This window comes from Hippoglossus hippoglossus, chromosome 4 (assembly GCF_009819705.1).
Source record: "Hippoglossus hippoglossus isolate fHipHip1 chromosome 4, fHipHip1.pri, whole genome shotgun sequence".
Taxonomy (NCBI): domain Eukaryota; kingdom Metazoa; phylum Chordata; class Actinopteri; order Pleuronectiformes; family Pleuronectidae; genus Hippoglossus; species Hippoglossus hippoglossus.
This window is the reverse complement of record NC_047154.1, coordinates 25,312,142-25,334,400: the sequence shown is the minus strand read 5'-3', so window position 1 is coordinate 25,334,400 and position 22,259 is coordinate 25,312,142. Positions and strand designations below refer to the sequence as shown.

Sequence of the window (22,259 nt, the reverse complement as noted above, 5' to 3'; positions counted from 1 at the left end):
TCAAACCTTACTTGTACAAATAGTATTCAATTGAAAACTGTAATTAAATTAAACCTTGTTAAACCTCTCCACTTCATCAGTGGGATGAGAGACAAAAGATGCTTTTAAGCTTTTAAAAAAAAGGTGCAAAGAAATAAGATCGTGACTCTCTGCTGAAAAATCACAGAATTTAGACACATTCCCGGTTGAGAGATGTTCTGCATATGCAGCGTGTGGCTGATGGCGCCTGGCAACTGCCCAGTAACACCAATATTTCATCAGAGCAGCTTCTCTGCAGCAAATGGCCCTAAAACATCTTCCTACAGGACTCATTTAAATATTTATATGCTTTACCGGTTAAGGTACGGTGACTCCAGAAACTGTTCAGAGCCATTTACTTTCTGCACAAGACGAAAAAGAGAAAACTTGTTTTTAGATATTTGTGTCGAAATAAGTCAAAAACTGAAATCTCCCATTTACAAAATGATATTCAGACCCTTTTGCAGAGTTGAGTTATTCTTCATGTAACATTCATCGAGTCCACCTGAGGCGAAGTTAATCCTCACTGCATATAAGGACACACAATGGAGGACAGATCTTGGCAGAGGATTTAATCACATTTCTGAGGCTTCTCAGGATGTTCCCAGGAGCTCAGCGGCCTCAGCAATTCTGAAATATGAGACATTTGTAGTCACGGAGACTCTTCCTAAAGTTTACCCTCTGACCAAACTGAGGAAAAAACGGACAGGAAGGGCCTCGGACAGGGAGGTGACGGTGAACCTGGCTGTCGTTGTAACCGAGCTTCAGAAGTCTTTTGTCGAGATCAAAGAAATGTATTGGAGAGAGCTGCATTCCATTGCTAGAGAGGAGAAAAGATACTCCGAGTAAAAGTGAACGCCTGATTCAGATTATGCGATTTTTAGCCCAGTTTTCTTCTTCAAGTGAATAAATGTCCCTGATCAAAGCCAAATAGAGATTCGATCGGCCGTCACCAGCGTGAACTCTTCAAAGACCCGATTCAAGAGGCTTTGCCGACACGCCGCTTCTTCTGACTCCGCTAAATATCTTAAAGCACCACTGACAACTTCAGTCAATCATATGTAAAGTTTGGAAACCAGACACATTATTTGGGGGGTTTCTCCGAGAGAGAGACGTGAAGTAAGTGACCAGTCATGAACTCAGAATGACTCCTGATCACAAGACAGCAGGTCGTGGAGTGTAGAGCGTTTCGACAACTATGAAACTCATGTAATCTGACTTGGCATTAATGAAAATCTAACTTTTGGGCAGAACTCCAAACAAATGTTTGGGAAATTCCCCGAGGAGGAGGAGGGGGGGGGGGGGGGGGGGGGGGGGGGGGGGGTCTCAGTGGCAGGGAGAGAATTCGGAGAACAAGAAGGTCGAACACAGCGTCGCCGGAAACTGGGGCGATGGTTCACTTCTCAGCACAATAACGACCTGAAGCCGAGCCAAGGAAACACTGCAGTGGCATCAGGACGACTCAGCCCATCCTCGAGAGGCCCGACCAAATCCCAGACTTAAACCCTACAGAGCGTCTGTGGGGGGGACCCGAGGACGGCGGCTCACAGACGCTTCTCATCCAATTTGCCGGAGCTTCAGAGGATCTGCCAGGAAAAATTGGATAAACTGCCCAAAATCCAGCGGTGGAGACTTGCCCAATAACACTTAAAGCTGCCAAAAGGGCATCTGAAAATTAGAGGTTTCGGTTTTTTGACTCATTTGCAGAAAGGAATTCGAAAAGTATGGAGAGATTATTTTGTGCATACTCCCGGGAAGGGGTCTGAAAACTTTCTGAAGCCACTCGATAGAAGAACATGTGAGAAAACAAGTGATGAGCCCAAAAATACATAAATGGGTGTTTTATGGATTGGGGATTATTTTATATTTCCATTTGTTTCAAGGAAATGTAGATAGTTTGAAGTCTGCCACAAAACTACCGTTGAGGGTAAAAAAAAGTGGATAATTGACGTCACTAATCACAAGCTGACTCACAATTTGAGTGATTGAAACAACAATTTTGCAAACTTGAAATCATCCAATCAATTCAGCAATTATCTGGTTCCAGCTTTGACTTTTAAAAACAAACAAACCCAAGTTATTAGGGCTTTGCAGAAATCCGGGAGACAAAACTGTTCACAAAATGAATTCCTCCGGTGAACTGTGAGGACTAATTGCTTCTTGAAGCAGAAAAGCTGAAAACAGTAAAAAAAAAAAAGCTGAAAAATAACAAAGCTGGTATGGTGGTAATTGCTCAGACATCATTACTCTGCAGTTTGTCTTCTGACCCACTGCTATGAGTTTTATATCAAAACCGGCTGAGACCCAGTCAGATCATCAACAGCAGAAGAAAATATGCTGGGGTTTACATCCTCGTTCATTCACAGGTTCTTCTTCCCTCGTTAGTTTCTCTCCTCCTCCTTCTTGTTATTGTTTTGTCGTCCCTCCCTTTCCTTCTCATATTCAGGCTCATCCTCCTCTCAAGCCTCTCCAGGTTTCCCCCCCCCACCAGCTAATGAGAAAGAAACCCACATCGCTAGATCACGCAGCCAGTTCAGTAAAACTAGATCCGCCAAACAGAGCTGGTCACGTTGTTAAATGTTTTATAATCATGTACGTTCCTTGTGTGAGTCGGCACTGGGAAGTCAAACCAGTATCGGGCCCCTGATGACTCCTGATGACTCGGCAGCACAACGTGATTAACTTGTGCCGAGGTCGAGCAAGTGCAGTCCCGGTCTGAATCTGCCCCCCCCCCCCCCCCCCCCCCCCCCCCCCCCCCCCCCCCCCCCCCCCCCCTTCCCGAAGTCATTCTGACTCAACCACAGAAAAGCAGGGCGGGAGCGTCCAGAGAGGAATCCTGACGAAATTTCCTCCCGCTGCTTTGCAAGGGCAATTTGTGTGACGAGCCCGAGATGGAAAAGTCACGGCAGACACGCTGCACGTCGAAGGGTCTTAAGGCTGCGATTTAACAACCTGAGCACATGTTGGTGTCGGGCTTTAGCTGGTTTAACGGCGGTAGAAAAGATCGCTGTGGCAGGAACATGCTTCAAAAGGGTTTTACTGGGTCTCTAATTTAATTATTGGGGTTGTTCTGTCATCTCTTGTTCCTTTTTCACAGTCAGGTGTACATGCTGTTTGGCACATTGGTAATATAAGGGCGGATTTCTCAGGTAGAAAGAGCGGACGCTCCTCTGCAGAGAAATGGATCTGCTCATGATAATGTGCTCTTAAAATAATGTTAAATATTGTAAATTTGACTCCAGACAATTGACTGTAACGTCATTTGGAGTCTGCACAGAAATGCTCATGCACACGCTCGACCAATCAGGAGACAGTCTAAGCTTTCAGTCATGACATTTCACCCAGTAAAATGTCATGTCGTCCATCTTTAGACCAGGTTGTTGTTGGTCGCCTCCTGCAAGACGGCTGCGAACACCGTCAGTGTCCTGCTTCTCCGTCAGGATCCGGTCCAGTAGCTTTTAAATAATTAGGTGACAATTTCCTCCGTTCGTTATAATTATTTGTGTTGAACTTTATAAAATCGGTTGAATAACTTCTCTTCGCTCACAGACAATAGGGGGGACTGGATGTGGAGGAAGAGCAGACTTACCTAAATATTAAAAAATGTACTGCGAGTGAAAAGCACTCTGCACAATGAGGTTTGTTAATATTGATCTGGACGACTGCTGTGAGTTTCTACGCGCCGGCAGACAGGAGCATATTCAACAGGAAACACTGTCGTTCTGACCTCCTGTACTCGTGGAGGAAAAGCTTAAGGCAAAGCTCTGTCAAAAGAAAAATGCACACAGTGTCAAAGGAATATTCAGGAACGCGAGTGGAGAGGCAGGAAAACGGGGGACAGGACCCCCACTCCAAATGAATCGCTGTTGTGAAAATTAACAACCCAGAATAATCGCCTCAGATTCCGTGGAAATGGTTTAATGGTTTATCCGCCGTAGAGGTCAGTGCCATCCAATAACAGGATTTTCCTTTTTTTTTCCCTGCAAGTTTCAATTAAATTATTGCAAAAAGAAACTGCAATGCCATCGTGAGCCACGTGTTTTCTCCCCAAGTATATTAACCCAGAATTTTATTATCGCAGAAACATAATTTCATTCAGCTCAAAAAAAAAAAACAGAACTTTGCCAACCACTTTGAGCCGTAATGCCAGATAATAAACGCCGGCCAAGAGAGAGCGTGGATATAAAACTGTGACCGTGGCGAACTTGACTGAAAGTGCCAAATTGACCCATTTAGAGTAAAACAATATTCAGCAAACTGTGGAGCCACAAAACATATAGTTGATGACACTGATCTTTTTTTTCCTCACACACTTAAGTGAAGCTTCGTTTGACAAACTTTCATCAAAAGTGGTTTTGTGGTTAAGTGTCTGTGACATAGAAATATTTGAGAAGCCATTTAGGTGCATTTACCTTGAGAAAAAAACAAATCTGCCATTTCTCCTGAACTGAAAAGGCTCGGCAGTATATTCACATAATTAGCGACGATAGTTAAACAGCTAATGAAGCTTATTCATGCTTCATTATGCTGAAAATACACCTGTTTTTTGGCTGGTGCATCATTTTACACTTAAAGGATTAAGAGATAATCCTTGTATCCTAGTTCCTATGTAGAATTATGCAGCAAATCCTTCATCATTTAATGTGTCACTTCCTCCATTCGCCTTTATGCATTTAAGACGCCACCAGAGGATATTTGGCATCGCTGCAAAACCGTTTTCTATATTTTGACAGAATTATTTTAACATGGTCTTTTCAGTCCATCAGAACTAGACATACACTTTCTTTAACAAAAAGGACACCCTGTAAAGTTATCAACACTACTCAAGCAACTTTTCCAGTGACTGTGGATGTTTTAGCCCTATCTAATGGTAACGTGGACATAATTATAGGACTCAAAAAGACCAATATAAAAGGCTATTATAGTTAAATAAAGTTCTGTTGTAATAAAGTGAGATAAACTACTGGTACAATAGTTAAACGATGTGCTGTTATAATGCAATTAATCAAAGTAGAAACTCTGGTTCTTCTTTTCTGAGGCGCCCTGTCCTTCAGAAGCCGATCAGACAGTGACGTTAAACTTGAGGACATATTTACTGTAACTGTGACAAACCAAATTTACAGCTCTCTGCTCACAGACCAACCAGTTAGCTCCTTCGCTAAATGTTTTCCTGAAAGATGTTTTAAATATCATTCTGACTGCTATAAGTGTGGTTATTTAATATCATGAAGAAATAAGTATTCCAGTACTTTTGGAATGCACTTTTTGTACCGACCTCTTGTACCCTAGTGGAGGAACATTCAAAAAAGGTGTCACTGCGGTGGAGCTGCCAGAATAAAACATCAAGCCGGATTCCTGCATCCTCACTTACAGCAGAGTAACCGACAGCTCTCCGTGATTCACTGAGCAACAAAGACTGATCAATAAATTCACTCCGTGTGGACCTGTGCCCGGTCGCTTCTCTAAATCACATCTGACGACATAACTCCGGGCTGGCACGAGTCCCTGGCTGCCGCTCCTTGTGTCAGTCGTAATGATGAACTAAAACTGTGAGCGAGTCCCGGGACACCGAGGTGACAGCGGAAAATGCATTTATTCAGATGATTTAGAGAAGTAAAGCGACCAAACAAATTTAGAGGGAGGAGATCAACACCGGAGCCGAGCTGACAGATTTTTGGGAGCTGATGTAAATACCAACATCAGGGACTGAAACACGTCTAATGCCGATGTATTGACTGATTGAAGTGATTCCTCTGATGTTGTTTATGACAAAGAAATGTAGCCGAGTCTGGACGGGTTGTTTTTTGAGTGACGAGATATAGACATAGACTGTAACAGCTCCAAAAATATGTGTTAGCATTGACCAAACTAAAAAGTCAAAGTAGACGTAAAATACTTTATTCTCAAAGATGGTTTATGTAATTTTTGTGTTGTTTTCATATTTGTCCGTTTGTTGGTTTGTCTGATTGTTTGCGAGCAAGATTACGCAAAAACCACCGAACTGATATATACGCGTGTATAAAGTTCTCTGCAGCTTGGTCGAGCGGGTGCATTGGTTAGACCTCGATACCGTGGACAGACTCTGCAAAATGCCAGCAACAACATCGTGGATATTTTGGCTTCACTTCTGGAGACGGTGCGTCATCCCCTCTCGTTTCTGCGTAATGCCGACCAATCTGGTGTTTCAAGTCTCCTCCACAGTCTCTTTTGAGGACAGGAGAGGAGATGGAGAATAAAAATGCGGCGATGAAAAGACATAAGAGGTGAGACACTGATTTAGTGATTCTAACCTCTTCGCTTTGACCGTGTACTTTTTTTTTCTTCCAGTTTTTCTACCTCCAGCGCCGGGGGGATGATGGATGATGGCGACAGTGATGAATGGTGTCCACGCCACCTCTGAAACTAAACCGTAATCAATTAAGTGCCTCGCTCTCCTCTGAACTGTAAATGAGACAATCAGGGAGATACACATCATCCCCCCCACCACCCCCTCCTGTTCCCCGGCCCCCCACGTACAGCAGCAAGAAATGATGCATGCCGGGTGGGGGGGTGAAAAACCACAGCGCCGAGGCAACAACAATAAAACAGCCTAACAAAGATAAGTGAGTGGGCAGACACCACGACTGATACCTAACCACGCACACGGCGTCTGCCCTCAGTGGAGACACAGCTGCAACGGACGACCAGGTTTTTATTATCACTTCATCTTTTTTATCTCGGATTACTTGGATCAAAACAATTTGTTTGGAAAAGCAAAAGCTGAAGAAAGTTTCCCCGACACCAAAGTGAGGACTTCAGAAAACAGAGAAGATTCAGATTCTAGAGGATTTAAGCTGCAAATGTTTTCTGTTTGGTTAAATTAAAATAAGCGATGAGAATTGTTGTCAATGAATTATTCAGCCACTTGTTTGGGGACTGGATGGCCTGGATGCAGCGGGTTTGTTTACCCACAGTATTAATCACATGATTAATAATACAAACACAGATAAACACAAGTGAGAATAACTTGGAAGATTCGGAGAGTTTCTGAATTTATTCCTCTGTAGGGACGCATCAATATATAATAACATTGTTGGCATACTTGTTATCAATACAAGTCGCTTGTTTTAAGGAGTGCACCTCGGAGACATTTAAGTGTTTTGTGATATTATTTTTGAAGCTTTTTCTGAAATACTGTGGACCAGAAATAAACCTTTGATCCCAAAGCAGCTGACTGCAAATTGTGTGCCAGTGCAAGTGTGTAGTCTATCGAACATTATACATGAAGTGAGTTGCAGCTTATAATATTAAAAGTGTTCTGGTGCAGACAAATCACAATGTGCACATATGTTTGGGAACGTGGACAACAATATTCTCTGTATTCTGTGTATTTGGAGTGAAAACAGTCATGAGCGGGTTGTCAAACAATCAATAAAATATGGTTTTGTGACACTTTATGTAAAATATCCCGTATACGCTGCCATCTTGTGCCCTTTGGAGCCAGTATCCCATCAGGGGATGGAGCTGGGGTACCTCAGTCCCACCGATACAAGCCCTCGACCAATCGTGAGTTAGTCTGACCTGTCAATCATGTTTTGCCATGTTTTATATCATCATATAACTAATTAAAACCAAACTTATCTGAACAATGACAACAAGGACATATGTGATGAGAACTAACTCAAATAACTTCTTCTTAGAACATCTTCCAGAAACAGACTTTTTAGTTCATGGTCATGTCGTCCATTTTTATATCCATTCTGTGGTATAGACAGAACTATTCATGGCATTCCCTAGTATATATATTTTATATGCATATATATTTTACTTATGCATGTTTGAAGGAGATACTGTATGAATCATATGGTAATAAAAGGTCTAATCATCTCAGTAAGTTTAACTGAAAACTGTTGGTTTCAGATTGATTTAGTTTGAAGTGTGAAGTGGGAGCTCACCGAGGGACAGAGAAACAAAGTGAGACATGAAACAAGCAGCAGAGAGAAAGAGAGAGAGAGAGGGCCGGACAAACAAAGTAGGACAAAAGATAGAAACAGAAAAGGAATAATAACGGAACGAAGAAAGTTTCAGAGGAGGAGTGAATCCACACGGTGGGTGAAGCAGGGCTGACAGCAGTGGCCTGCAGCTTTAATGAAAATATCTGAGTTTTCATTAAAACCTTATTGGAGGGCAACATCGTTTCATCCATGCAGCAGCCCCCCCCCCCACACACACACACTCTGGACAGCCAACAATCTCTGTAACCTCCCTATCCCATTTCCTTGACGCCCTTTCATCTGCACTGATCTAAAAAGCAAGAGATTCATCTGAAGCGTTGTTGGGCAGATGTGCTCAGATCGTCTCCTCTGCTTGTCCAGTTCTTTTTTTTTTTTTGGTGTTACAGCCGGAGGAGGAAACAGTAACAGAACAGAACAAGAATTGAAGGCAGCAACGTTTAATATTTGATTGTGTCTTGGATGTACACAAGAGATGATGCATGAATCATCTCTTGATTTCAGAGGGTTCGAGGGATTAATGAAAATGGGGATCACTATTGGGCAGGCTCGACTTTGACTAGAGGAAATGCAGATGATTCAAGGAGGTCAGTTGGAGCAGAGGACAGCGGGGGGGGTGGGGGGGTAAAGAACTGGAAGCTCCGAAATTAAGCCGAGGTGAGGAGAAGTATTTGGATTGGCTGCTGGCAGCATTAAGATACAGGCGAGCAGCCGCAGAGAGGCGGTGGGAGGAGGGATGGTTGCGGTGGAGATAACGCAGAGTCCCGGGGCTGATAGATGAGGGCAGCTCCAAGGTCAGGCTGGAAGCGGCAGATGACTGCATAACATTATCACTCAGCACTGTGCCGCTGAGCGTTCGCCTTCATATACCCACATCTGTGAGTGCATGTATATATATATGAGCAGGTATGGATCTATAGGTACTGCATGCAAAGTACGCCTTTCAGGGCAAAGTTCCAACGTCGGACCTGGACTCAGAGGTGAATTTAAAACAAACACTTCTAAATGTCATCGATTATCTACGATCAGTTACCCCGAGCAACCACAAACCAGTTTAAAAAACAGTTTCAATGAGACAGTCGTGTTTTGAGGCCAAACACTTCCACTGTGGGAAGAAGTCAATACAGTGTTCTCCTTTCTCCGCTCACAATGCTCAGCCCTCAGTGACTTTTTAGAGAAAGAGACGCTTTGGGAACTTTTGGAACATTTATATTTATCACTTGAACTGACAACTTAATCATTCGGCTTCATATCATCTGAAACTTGAGTGTTTTAAGAACCACCACTTCTCAGAACTAGCTGACTTGCTAAATTTAGTGCGTGTCAGCTTAAATGATTTTAACACAATATAAGGAGTGTGTTCTCTAAAAAAAAATCGACAAAGGTCGTACAAGAATATCCCCACACTGCTGACTTTAATGAGCCCGGGGGGGGGGGGGGGAGGGGTTCTGCGATCTCAGAGTAATGATCCAACTTCTTGAGCTAAATTTAAACTAGTTTAACTTTTACCGCAGGCGTAATCTCTCGATTACTGTTTGGTCCAGTTGAACATGACACATGTGCAGAAAGACAATAAAATAGGCGTCATATACTGTTTGTTTACATAACTGATTTACATGTTGGAGGCTAGCTCAGTTCAGGGACGGCCTATGGCTGCATATGAAGAGAGTCTCCCATTTCGAAGGCTCCCTCAAATGCGTCCAACAAATGCGTCCAACAAATGTGTCCCTCCATCCCCGAGCAATGAAGGCTCCGAAGGGTGCCGTCCTTCATGGTCCATCAAAGAAATAATGCCACTAGCTAACAACGAGACCAAAACATCCGATCCTTACGCGTTTAAATATCAGTATCCGGCTTTAGCTCAACCGAACAGCTAGAGGAACACATGGGCATCAAAACTTTCTTGTCGTGTCCAACTGCAGCTCGGTTGCTAGGTGACAACAGTAAGGGCGGGGCAAGCTGGGGACGCAGATCAAGGATCAAGGAAACCCACGTAGACCAGACCGTCTTATTTCAATGTGGACTTTACCATCGAACCTGGGTCGCGTAGACCATGTCCTCCTGAGAAGGACGTCCCGGAATTCAGACACATCTACAGTGTCAATTATAAAATGATTTTTACAATCGTAAAGTAGTAAGAGCTCAACAGCATGGACCTTAAATGTGGATAAACCTGTTGGGGGTATCGTTGTTTCATCGTCCACTGTTGCACTTTAAGTTTGTGGAAGTTTTCAGAATCACTACATCCTCAACTATAAACTTTTTAACAGAGTTTGGTTAACAACTTTAAATTTTCACTTACTCTGTGCACCTTAACTGAATATAGAAATACAAGTACGCTCTGTGTGTGTAGAGAAGAGTCCCTCTCACCAAGAGCTATGCTAAGTATGCAGAAGGTATGCAGAGAAGAAAACAATGATTAAAACTATGCAGAAAGGGCGAGGGAGGAGAAGAGGTGGCAGATAATGAAGAGAAAGAGAAGCGGCGAGATCAAGATATGGAGGTGGGGGTGTGAAGCGGCAGGAAGGACTAAAGGATAATGAAGAGGAGAGGGGAAAATACAATTGGGAGGAGTAAAGGGGGAAGGGGAATGGAGGGGGATGAAGAGAAAGTGGAAAAGAGAGAGGCGGGGGAGGGATGTGGGTGAAAAGGGGAGGTAGAAAAGATAAAGTGGAGGGACTGGATGAGGAGGAGGAGGCAGCAGGAGAGGAAGACAAATCCAGAGAGGTCAGTAAAGGAGACGATAGGAAGACAGGATGAGAGGATGCTAAAGAGGAGGTGAAGCAACCAGAGGGAGAAGTTTGTTCCTGCACATCTCTGGACGCTCATAAACAGTCTGTAAAGTAGATGCTGTGCAGATATGAAAGAGGCCGGTGATAAGTGCGGCCGGCTGCAGGAGGAATCCTGTGTTTTGTCTGCTGGTTTGTAATCCAGATGCAGATCTGTCGTTGCAGGAACCAAAATCTGATCGTAATCTCCATCTGAATCCTCGTCCTCCATCAATCTTTTAGCTTTCTTGGCCTGTCGAGTGAAACTGCCGAAGACAAAGCAGAAGTCTGCAACTTCTAATTCCAGCCAGAGACAGAAGGTCAAGAGGACGAGGTGAAAGTCCCCGAGCACGACCGTCCAGACAGCGACAAACAATTAAACTGCAGCCACCGAGCGTCTGCACCTCGACGCCTCAGCAGGGACACCTCAGCCCTCTCTGCTCCACAGACCACCAGGCACGGTGACAAGACAGTTACTGGAAGAGCTCCACAGCGCTGGTGATAATCTGCATTATTCATTCATCGCTCTCCCAGTTAATTGATCAATTATTTAGTTAAAAAATACCCAGTGTTGTCTTTAAAAGGCTGAAATACCCTGAAAAACCAAAGAAACTCACGTTACAGCGATATGAAACTGGAGAAAGGCAGCAAATGAACAAACTGGAATGTATTTGGTGTTTAAGTTTAAGTGTGACATATAGTTAAGCCCCCTTTTAGAATGTGTTGGCAATTAATCTCCAGCCACTCATCTAACTGAGAAAGTGGACGAAATACACAAACTGCAACTGGGATTATAGTTCACCCCCGACTTTCAATTAAAACATGTAGAGGAGGAAATGGTGCCGCGAAACAACCTCTTTCTTCATTGTTTCATTTTGAGATGAACTCGGCTTCCCGGCTCTCTCTTGATCAATTTTCTGCTCTGTAGAAAAAAAAAACCCACTAACACTTTGCCGCTGGGCTAAAATCAAAAAAAACAAACCTTACATCACATTACAGACACATAAAAACGCTGGTTTCCCGATAATGTGAACATCGAGGTAACACACTGTTAGAGGAAGGATGTTAAAATGCTGGAGGCAAAAATCTTGTTCCAACATTTCTAAATTCGAAGCATCACTTCATTTAAAGAATAGAACAAAGGAGCGTTGAGATCTGGAGACTACAACTCTCAGACACATGACTTGAATGAAATTGCATCCAAAGAAAAATCACATCCTTCCCACGAGTGGCTCGGAAGCATTATCCAGCAAATCGAAATAAAGTTTAATGTCTTTATTATGCCCTTAATGTCTTTTAGACTCGATTCCAACAAGTCCGTCCAAACCTTCTCTTGACACAGACGTTTGTGCCAAATATCGGCCAATATCCAACCTCAAGGTTTTATTATATAGTGAAACATCTTATTGGGATTAAAGGAAACACACTACACATGTTTTAAGTTTGTTTATGTTAACGATGACTTTCCCATGCACACAAAAGTTAGTCATGGAGTTCCACAAGGTTCTATGCTGGGGCAAATACTTTTCAACATATGCATGCTTCCCTTAGGAAATATTTTCGGGAAGCAGCACACATATTTTTGTTGCTGTGCAGACGACATCCTGGTGTATTTATCTAAGAAGCCGGATGAAGCTTATCAGGTAGTGAAACTTCAGGAACATCTTAGAGTCTGGAAATAACATTTTCAGGGCATTCAAAACACTGATGGGCTCATATCTGATGTGAAACACGTATAAAAAATACAATAGAATCAGAAATCAGCTGGACAATGTCTCTCCAAAGTCCTTTTCAGACTGTGAAACGAGATATATGCAATGAAGTCCCCATCACTCATGGGGTATACCCACTGCAGTTTGACAGGTGGCCTCTGCTGCATCTCAGAAAAACCTTCCCTATAGACAGGTTTCTCAACTCAAACTTTTTCCAAAACTTACAACCCAGGCAGGAGAGTCGTACTGTGTCATGCAATCAAAAAGGATTTGCCTGTCAATGAAAAGGCATAAAGCTAATTGAACCTTCAGCCACACCCAATTATGTATTTTACTTCTGACCGGCGATGGACAAGACACTGAAGTTGACCTCTCCTCTACTTCTGAGAACTCGTTTCTCTGCCAGTGGAAGCATCTTTTCCACGGCACCTTTCCATGTTGACGCTGCAGGGCCAAGGTTGCAAAAGACTCAGCACTCCCATACCACCCCCCCTCTCTCCAACTCCTAGATCACCACTGTCTCGCCTCCTGGCTCAAGGCACCACCTAGACATATTCCCCAATTTATTCCTGACATTTACACGAGGGGGTGGACAATCCGGGGACGTGCGGGGCGATGCTCGTGCGGTGGCTGTGTGCAGTGGGGGAAAAGATTTGAAATTAAATGCTGGGAGGGAATCCTGCAGCATCGTTCTCTATTACATTTTTCTTGTCAGAGAACAAAGATGAGTAGGTGCGGCGGCGGCGGCTTGTGAACAGCAGCATCCAAGTGTTTCAGGAATACAAGCAAAGATGAAAAGACGGAGGGAGGGACAAAGGAAGTAAAGATGTAATTGGATTGCAGTTAATATTGCTGACAAGTCAATTTGAGGGTGTTTGCCTAGTTTGTCATCGCCGGCTCGGAGGCTGAAACAGGAGGATATCTTCATCATGCGTGAAACTCGATAACTCATGGGATCAGTATTAATTCCCCGACTAAAACAGCAGCAGATATATGGTGTATCTTCTAAACACGGACACAAGATCGTCTATAAAACGCTGTAGTAAAAGGGTGAAACATAAATTATCAGATACATATCTTCGCAATGTTGAAATCTAGGAACATTTCTACATCCCTTATTAATTTATCCCCGTCTGCAGCAGCATTATCTTCAACATAATCCCTCCTCTCTTGACCGGAGGTAAATTGAAGGACATGGTTTTTGGAAATTTATCTCCAGGGTTATTTAATATTCCTGGGATTCAAAATGTATATAAAAAAATTATATAAGAATTTCTGCGGGGAGAGATAATTCGGCAGCACATGGGGCGTTAATTATAAGAAGGGAGGGGATCGAATTAAGTCGCTGTCTCCGTCAGACAAAGGCTGACAAAGGTCCTGCTGTTTGGGAGAAAAGAACCAGTGAATCAGCCAAAGTTTCACTCGAGCCGGCGGAGAAGGGCAGGTCAATGTGACGGGCTCAGCAGATTACGTAAGGTAAAGGACAGCGTGGGGTGAAGAAGAGGGGCCTAACCCGATAGACGACACAAAGGGGGGGTAAATGAAAAGGTAAGAAAAGGGATAAAACAAGGTGGGGATTGGTGAGAAAGAGAAAATGTTAAAGCTGTGGGAGCCAGAGGCAGATCGGGTCAGGAACAAAAATGCATGTGTGTGTGTGTGTGTGTGTGTGTGTGTGTGTGTGTGCAGTAAGGAAAAGGGAATGGCTTAGAGAGAATAAACACACAAATCTTTGACAGAGGATATGAACAGCCTAATAATCAGACTGACCTTTCCCTTTGTTAAAACTCCTACTTGTTTCAGTCTGACGTACGTTTCGCACAGTGCATGTTAATCATGTTTATAGACAACAGGGGAAAAATCCATAAATCTTATGTTTATTACTATTAGGGAACCAGACCTAAAGACGAAGCTCAAACATCGAGTGGGCAGCTTGAAGTACAACCACTGCTTCCTCAAACTCCAATGCCACGTCCATGTGAGGGCTACATCCATACGTATACGTAAATAGCTTTCAACTACGTGAAAACGCATGTTCTCAAACCCCCGGCAGGCACATGCCAGTGTAAACAGGAAGCAGATTGTCTCCACTGCAGCTGGTTGCTTAGTTTCGGATAAAAATACATAAGTGAAACAGCAACGGGGAATAAGGATGAGGTGGTGGAACGGTTAGAGACAGCTGTGTCGGAAATCACTCGCTAACCACTACATGGTGAGTTCGCCATTTAGAGGTGTTGTCATTGTTTCCCACAATGCATCGGGAAACGTAGCGCACAACTGATGGTCACTAACCGGGCAATATAAACCATCATGGCAGGTGTAACCGTGTTTTAAAACTAAAATGTACGAGTGTGAATGTGACCTAAAACTCTAACTAACGGCCTCACAAAGACCAAACACTACATAAATATTGCACCTTAAGCATTAATTGATTTTTTGAGTGCGCTCCCAAACTTACGACTTCCTTTCATTTCGGCACGTTGTCAAATTTACCTCTCACCGCTTTTTAAGATGTGCTGGCGTGCAGGTTTCCCTCCTCCAGCATCTACTCGCATAAATCATATTTAATTCAAAATGGAGTTGCTCAACACTTTTAATTAAGCCTCGCATCCTTCCGCCTTCAGCTATAAGAGTCTTCAATTTGCATCCTGTAACGTTCGGTCATAAGTCCCGAGTAGCTACTGTGTAACAGACACACATTCTCCAGGGTTTAGCAGTTTCTACTTTGGCTCACATCATCTCTCCACAGTCAGCAGCCCATTTACTATTTAGTGGATTGAAAACAAAGTTGAGCAATAGCCACTTCTCACAAACACTTATGTGGGATTATGTGGGATTTAGAGCCGGGCCTCAAACGCTTTAATGGTCCAGCAATACAATCACCTCCAGTGCACATGAGGAGAGGCAGAACAAAAGGGAGGGAGGGTAATGAACCATGCGTTGGCTCATTATCGGCTCACTTTTTGACCCTTCAACTGTGACCTTAAGTTGAAAAAAGTTCTGGGCAGAAAAGTGAAAGGGCTCAGAGAACACAAAGAGGTGCTTTAAATCACTCTCCAAGGTTATTCAGTAAAAAAGGGAAGCAAGAACATTAATGCACTTCCAAACAGCAGGGAGGAGAATGAACATTAAGTGTTCGAGAGCATCTTCCTCTCACACAAACCGCACGATCGCCATTTCCTGAATTTACGATTGAAATTTGTTTTACTTACTGGAAAGCACATTTGGGTATTATGCACAGATGCTACATAAGCAGGGCCCTTTACGCACTGATGTACCAGAAACTGCCGTTTCTAATAGGCCCCTGGCGAACGTCCACGTTTGGAAAAATGTGGCGATAACCTTTATGGCCTCGCAGATGCTCCTGCTCTCGAGTTCCTACTGTGAGATAATTGCACGACTGTCATTCACGTTTTTTAAAGTCCTTTAGAAGTAGAATTTTCTGAATGAGGCAGCAATGACTCACTAATCATATGGGAGGACAGTGAATGCGCCACACTTATCACCACAAAGAAAACCCGTGTGGGAGAGAGAAGGTTATTCATAAAATAGAAAAAAGGCCTATGAAAACAAAGACCTCGTCTACTTTCTGAAATTGTATGAGGCCATTTTCTTTTTTTCTTCCATCTATAAACGGTTTTATTTGGTCTGTTCTCCAGTCAAAGTCAAATATGGGTGAATTCATGCCCCTTTATCTATTTTCTTTCATCCTCTCCAGAACCAAAATGGCCCAGAGAGCGTGGATTCAAGGCTCCGTCAGAAACACCCCCCCGGGCGAAGTGACCCTGTTTCTACATCAACAGCGTTTTGTGTCGAGCTCCGTCAGCGCACCAAGCTCTAAAATGATTTTCTAGGTTTCTGGGGTCAGGACTGAAAACAATCTATTGTTTTAATCGATTAAACTATTTATCATAATCTTGACTCAACTATAAAATGTCAGTAGATGATGAAAATTGATCTACAGAAAATTACTAAACGATATATAATTAATTATGTCACAATTAGATTGATAGTTTCTCTTATTATCCAGTAAGTTGAATATCAAAGTGAGACAACTGCATCCTGATTGGTCGAATGCATTTGAATGCTAATTTTGTGGTAATAAATCAGAGCAGCCCAATGTGCACCCATTAATCATTATCCATTCACTTTGTCACCATTTGTCTCAATCGAGTATGGGGTACCTCAGGGGTCAATTTTGGGACCAATTGCCTTCTGTTAACTCCCATTAGGTGATATGATGTTCTATCACCGGTATGCTGACACCACACGATAGCATGTCCCCTTTAAGTTCAGTATACACAGTATGTGCCTAGTTGATATGTTTAAAAATTATCTTAAATAAACTTAAAATATTGTTTTGTCAGAGATCAATCAGTCAGAGTTGACTGTGATTCAGTATTGGACCGATACCTGAGATCAGTATCTGATCAGTGAATCCTGATACAGAACTCAGCTCCAAGGCTCTCAGGTAAACAGGTTAAAGCACATTTTTGAGCCTCCACTGGTTTCACTGTGTTCCGTATGTTTTAGAATTTATCATAAGAATCTTTTAATTACTTGCAACGCGCTGACTGCACGGTCCAACTCCTCAGTGCATCTCAGATCCATTTCTCCCCAGACGACCCTGCTTGCACTTTGAGATCCTCGGGCAGGGGCCTTCATTCTGTTCCCAACTCTCGGCAGCAGAAGGCCGAGGGCGCCGGAGCTTTTGAAAGTAACAGCCCAGAGGCCCTGGGACACCCTGCCCGAGGAAAGACGACGAGCTGAGTCAGTGGCTTCTTTTAAATCTAAGCTTAAAATGTCCCTTTCACACCATCTTTCCGGATTTCATCAGATTCGGTTTGTGGGTTTCTCTATTTTTAATATTTAATGTGATTCGTTTAGTACTTTCATTCTCACATGTGGTTGTTTTACGTTCTATGTTATGTTTCATGTGGTTGATGTCATGTGAACTTTGTGCTACGCTAAGATATTATCATTATATTATCATTGTGATGTCACTGTAAACAAAAGAACTCACCAAACAAGTTTTTTAAAGTCGGGGAAAGTAGATGAGCGAGTAACGGCTCAATCAGGCACAGCAGGGGGGGGGATCCTCACCTGTGCTGCTGAAATTGAGCTGAACACACTTTGCAGAAGGCAAATATCAAGCATCTGTAAAGCATTCAAGCCTGAGAGCAAACAATTTAACTAAAGCAGCCAAAAGCTCTCCTTCGACAAGCTGTGTCAATACTTCACACGAGAATTTCCACCCAAAATAACAATGTTGCCTGTTTCCTGAATCAAGATGGAAACCCCAGTGTACAGAGAAAGATTGAATGCACCCGATGACTAATGCCACCCAGTGCTGCAGCCAGACGAGGACAGTGAACAGGGTTTAATGCAGGGAGTGAATAACCTCCCTGCTTCCACGTGAAGGGCACCGTCCTTTAAAGCACCACACTTTAGAAAGGAAAAGGGCTGAGAGCTCCATTAGTCAAGAGCCAGAAAAACAGATATCAAGCCTCTTTTCTTCTGCGCCCGAACACTTCATCTCGTGCTTTCTGGGGTGAAACACAAAGTGCACGTGAGGCGGCCGACAGGTACAGAGCGAAAGCAGCATTAGAGGCTCATGAGTGCGTTTCCCCCGACCTGACATGACAGCGCGTTGCTCCTCGGGCGCTGATTCAGCCTCGTCTGTCACTCAGATGTGTTTAACAGACTGAGCTGCTGCTCCGGTGTTGCTGTGGTGAGCGGGGACGGTACACAAGCATGTATGGAGAGAGGCGGCCAAGTTTGCCAAGCTCTTAATAAACTGAGGTTGGCTTTGTTCCTGCTTGGTTGTTGGCCGCAGGATTTGAGGCTCTGGACATATTTCACATGCTGGTTCTGTAAAAAGATGCTTTTCTTGCAGTATCTTCTCGTGAGATGGATGAAACTGCTTTTCAGCGAGTTTGAAAGTAAATGAGTTACAGTCCAACTTTCTACATGATACTTGTACACACTAGAAGAGCAAATACCTCAAGACCCGACAGTCTCTTTAAATTCCACACCAGATCCGTCGTGTTCGACTGGACTTAGTTCTAAAACAAGCGAGGATTCACAGAAACTGAATCTGAAAAAGCCGAACCCCTGTGAATCCACATCTAAAACTGCTAGAGCCACATTTTTATTTGAATCTGCCCTAATCGCATCGATATTTTAAATCAAGATCCACGAATGTTTTCCTGGGAAATTGGCAAAATTGACAAAGAGAAATGCCCTATTTATCTTAACGTTAATTAAATACAATATATTTATGTTTTATTATTCCTGTAGCAAACAATAGTTTCCGAGTTTCACATCAGAGTTGCAGGACAACGTAGGCCGAGGTCTGAAAAGACTCCAATAGGAGCGCAGGTGTACATGTGTTAACTTTTTACGATTTTCACTTTCAAAACTAAATTTTCCACGTATCTGAACTCCAACGTACGAGCACAAGCTTTCAGATCAGCATTTACAAAGGTTTCAAACCGAGAGAAACCGATGCACTGGGAGAACAGAACAGTTTTGTGTTGGAGAGACGCTGTAAAAAGAGAGAAAGAAAAAACCCATCTACAAAATACTGTTTGCAGATATTTACATTTTTAAGGCTTTAAAACTAAGTTTCAATAACGCAAAACCTTTTAAGTAGATTTCAAACACTGGGTTTCAATTATTCAAAGCCTTTTTCTTTTCATCATTTCAGAATATGGCATAATATTCCTTTTTCTTAAGTAATCATTTAATCAGAACAGTACATTGGTACATTAATCATTTATGAAAACCCTAATTTTCATATAAAATTACACACATTACAAGAGGATTTGATCCACAGTGTCCACGCCTCGTATTAACATGCACATGATCCTGACAACTTCTCCTCTAATTGTCGTACACGTGTTGTGTGAGCGAGTTGAAGTCCTGGGGGCAGATAAGCACACATCACTAGAGCAGTAATAACGGACTAAGTGTGATACGGCCCATCGACACTGCACAGATCCCAGCTCCCACCTACCAGAGAGCAACTACCTTCAAAGTCACCGCTCGTGTTCTCGCTCTCCACCGATGCATCGTTAAACTGACACGATGCGACCAGACTTCTTTAGCTCGCTGCGCTGTATGAAACAAGGTCACGGGACAGGAATTGAACACGGAAATCCAGACAAACACTGGTTCCTCATCACTAATTCATTAAAAAAACGCTCGTTAGAAACAAAGGTGATTTCTGTGTCTCTCTGTTTCCCACTAAAGCCCCACGGCTCAGTCAGCCTCCGCAGACGTCTCCACAGACACGTCTAATCTCCTCATGCTGCTCGAGCGTCCCACCGTCAGTTAACCCAGCGAAGGCCGATTACCGATAAATCAATCCCTTTAATTCACCGTAAAGGTCTCCTCTCCTTTTAACCAGATAAGCTGCTTCCCGACTCTGTAAGACTATTACAATAATTAATTCAGTAAAGATCTCTGTATTACACTGTACAGCATGTTCACCTTTGAGACGACAGTAGAGCGACGCCTCCGCCGAAGAACTGTCTCCTTACGAAGCCACATTTCAATCCACTAGATCCAGATTGCACTCAATCAATTAGAGTTAATAGATTCACGATTAATCAATCATTTTGTTGATTGAATCATCTCTTAATTGATTCATCAAGCAAAAATGTCACTCAACGTCGATTCCGAATACAAATATCTTTCTAAAAAAAGGCAAATAATATTGCGCTGCTCAGATACACTTGGGGAACTTAAGTCGTTCCACTTCTGTTAAAGTGTGTTTCCTCGTTAATGTCCGGGAACGATAACTTATCATTCAGTTATTACAGCAGAGAGACGCTTCAACCACATTCAACATTGTCCCTGAAGTACACATGTAAATATCTATTAATTCAAGCTCTAAATGAATTATAGATCATTTAAAAAATACGTGCTTCCTATGTATTCCCCATTCATAAGCGCTCACAGTGTGCGTGTGCGTGTGTGTGTGTGTATCAGTGACTGAGTACATTCAAGTTGACATACTGCTGCACTTTTCTTCACTGCAGGTGGCTACTTCCTGCTTGTCGTGTGGCTGTTATCAGCCACACGACAAGCAGGTGACTCATGCAAACAATGAACAATGACACCATGCATCAACTGGTCGCCTGGCAACCGGCACAGCTCCGACCGACTGACTGCAGAAGGAGCCGACAGACGTCCTGGAACAGACCAGGCACCGTGGGGGGTGCTTCTTTTTCACGAAAAACTTTTCCTTCAGAAAACTGTTACATGAAAGCCAAAGAACCAGAAGCTTGATGAAGCTGCCGTCGCCTCGTTCTTCCTGAGCAGATTTCCAAAGGGAAAAGAAAGAGCGAGCAAACAACAGCAGAGTCGCACACAACTTTATTTTTAAGGGGAGAAGAAGTTGCTGTGGTGATTTGAAGCTTCTGCCAGAATAATTAGATTAAAGGAAATAACTTTTTCCTAACAGGGGCTGTGAGGTGTGGAAACGTTCTCTTGTCTTTCTGTTGACCATCATAAGAGTGTGTAATAACTGCTGTGTTTGTTTGTGTAATGTATTCTATGCTGCAATGCAGTTTAAAATAACATGACTTTCCTGTTCCAACAGCAGAGAGAAATCAATTCACCTCCACCAAGTCCCAACAGTTCCCTTATGAAACCATATTCTAATTCACTACATCCAGATTTTTACTTGGATCTGGACCAAATTGCACAAATCATAGATAACAAGATCCATGAGTTATTCCCTGTGAAACTGGTGAAACTGTCATAAAACATCTTATCTCAAAAAGTTGAAGGGAAGAACTACAGTGAAAAGGAAATCCGGCATCAGCCCCAAATTGAATGGGTTCTTTTTTGACCCGTGTCCCATTATTCCACCAAGTTTCGAGGAAATCAGTTTTGTCGTCTTTGTGTAAGTAAGCTCACAAATAAACCAACAAACTAGTTGTGGTCATGCTACAGAAAAGAGCAGATTTTAGGCGTCTGATTTAAGGCACCCACAATGCGCAAATTTTTTATATTCTTATATCTTTGTAATAAAAGGAATATGCAGAAAATAAAGGTGGTTCCAGCTTCAGAGCTTACTCAACAATGGTTTAGAGGGTTTACACCAGGAGACCCAGACCCAGACCCTGAAAAAACACGATATCCAACTCAAATTTGCCAAAACACCACCCAGGTTTTATTTGCTCTTCTCTTCTCAAATCAACAGAGTAGATTGCTTCGGCTCACTTTCTCCCCAAGTTAAACAAATGCCTCCAGAGCAGCTCCAGCGGTCCCTCTGCTTCCCAGTGTGACCTCCCTTCCAGCTTAGATACCTGTGGTTTCCCTCGATTGTGTTGTCAAGCCAGTGTCAAACCATTTTCACACTGGAGGAGCCAAACCAAAGCCGGTTCTCCCGCCAGCAACAACAGCAGCAGCTGCCATGGCAGCACACTGGGAGGTCCACTTTATAGGAGCCGGTCACCCCTCTGCAAAGGGCAATAAGAACAGTTTGCACCTTTTGCTCTACATGTGCACGGACACAGGATCTGAAAGAGAGTGATCTTTAGCACGTAACAGCATCCAGACACAGGCGACACCAGACGCCGGCTTTACAAAAGTTAAATAAGCTATGGCAGGTATTTAAAAGAAAAGTGTATCTATCCCTTAAAAGCTGTATTTTACCCTCTTTTTGTTTGGTTTTACTTTTAAGGGATACCTTGTGCCCCTGTACACGGTTTTCAAAAGAGATCTTCGATTAAACACGGCAGCACAACAGCCAGTTCATC

At 43.1% G+C, this 22,259-nt stretch overlaps 2 protein-coding genes across 4 annotated transcripts in view; both read right to left on the bottom strand.

The window, feature by feature from the left end:
- Window positions 1-22,259, bottom strand: part of nos1apa (nitric oxide synthase 1 (neuronal) adaptor protein a) — a 114,642-nt gene that overhangs the window by 89,934 nt on the left and 2,449 nt on the right. The gene's annotated exons all lie outside the window — the stretch shown is intronic.
- si:ch211-284e20.8 (uncharacterized protein LOC563738 homolog) overlaps window positions 5,713-22,259 on the bottom strand; it is a 28,364-nt gene continuing 11,817 nt past the window's right edge. Inside the window, 3 exon segments of the mRNA XM_034582974.1 lie at window positions 5,713-5,724; window positions 5,843-5,847; window positions 11,204-11,212. The gene's annotated coding sequence lies outside the window, so the exon portion shown is untranslated.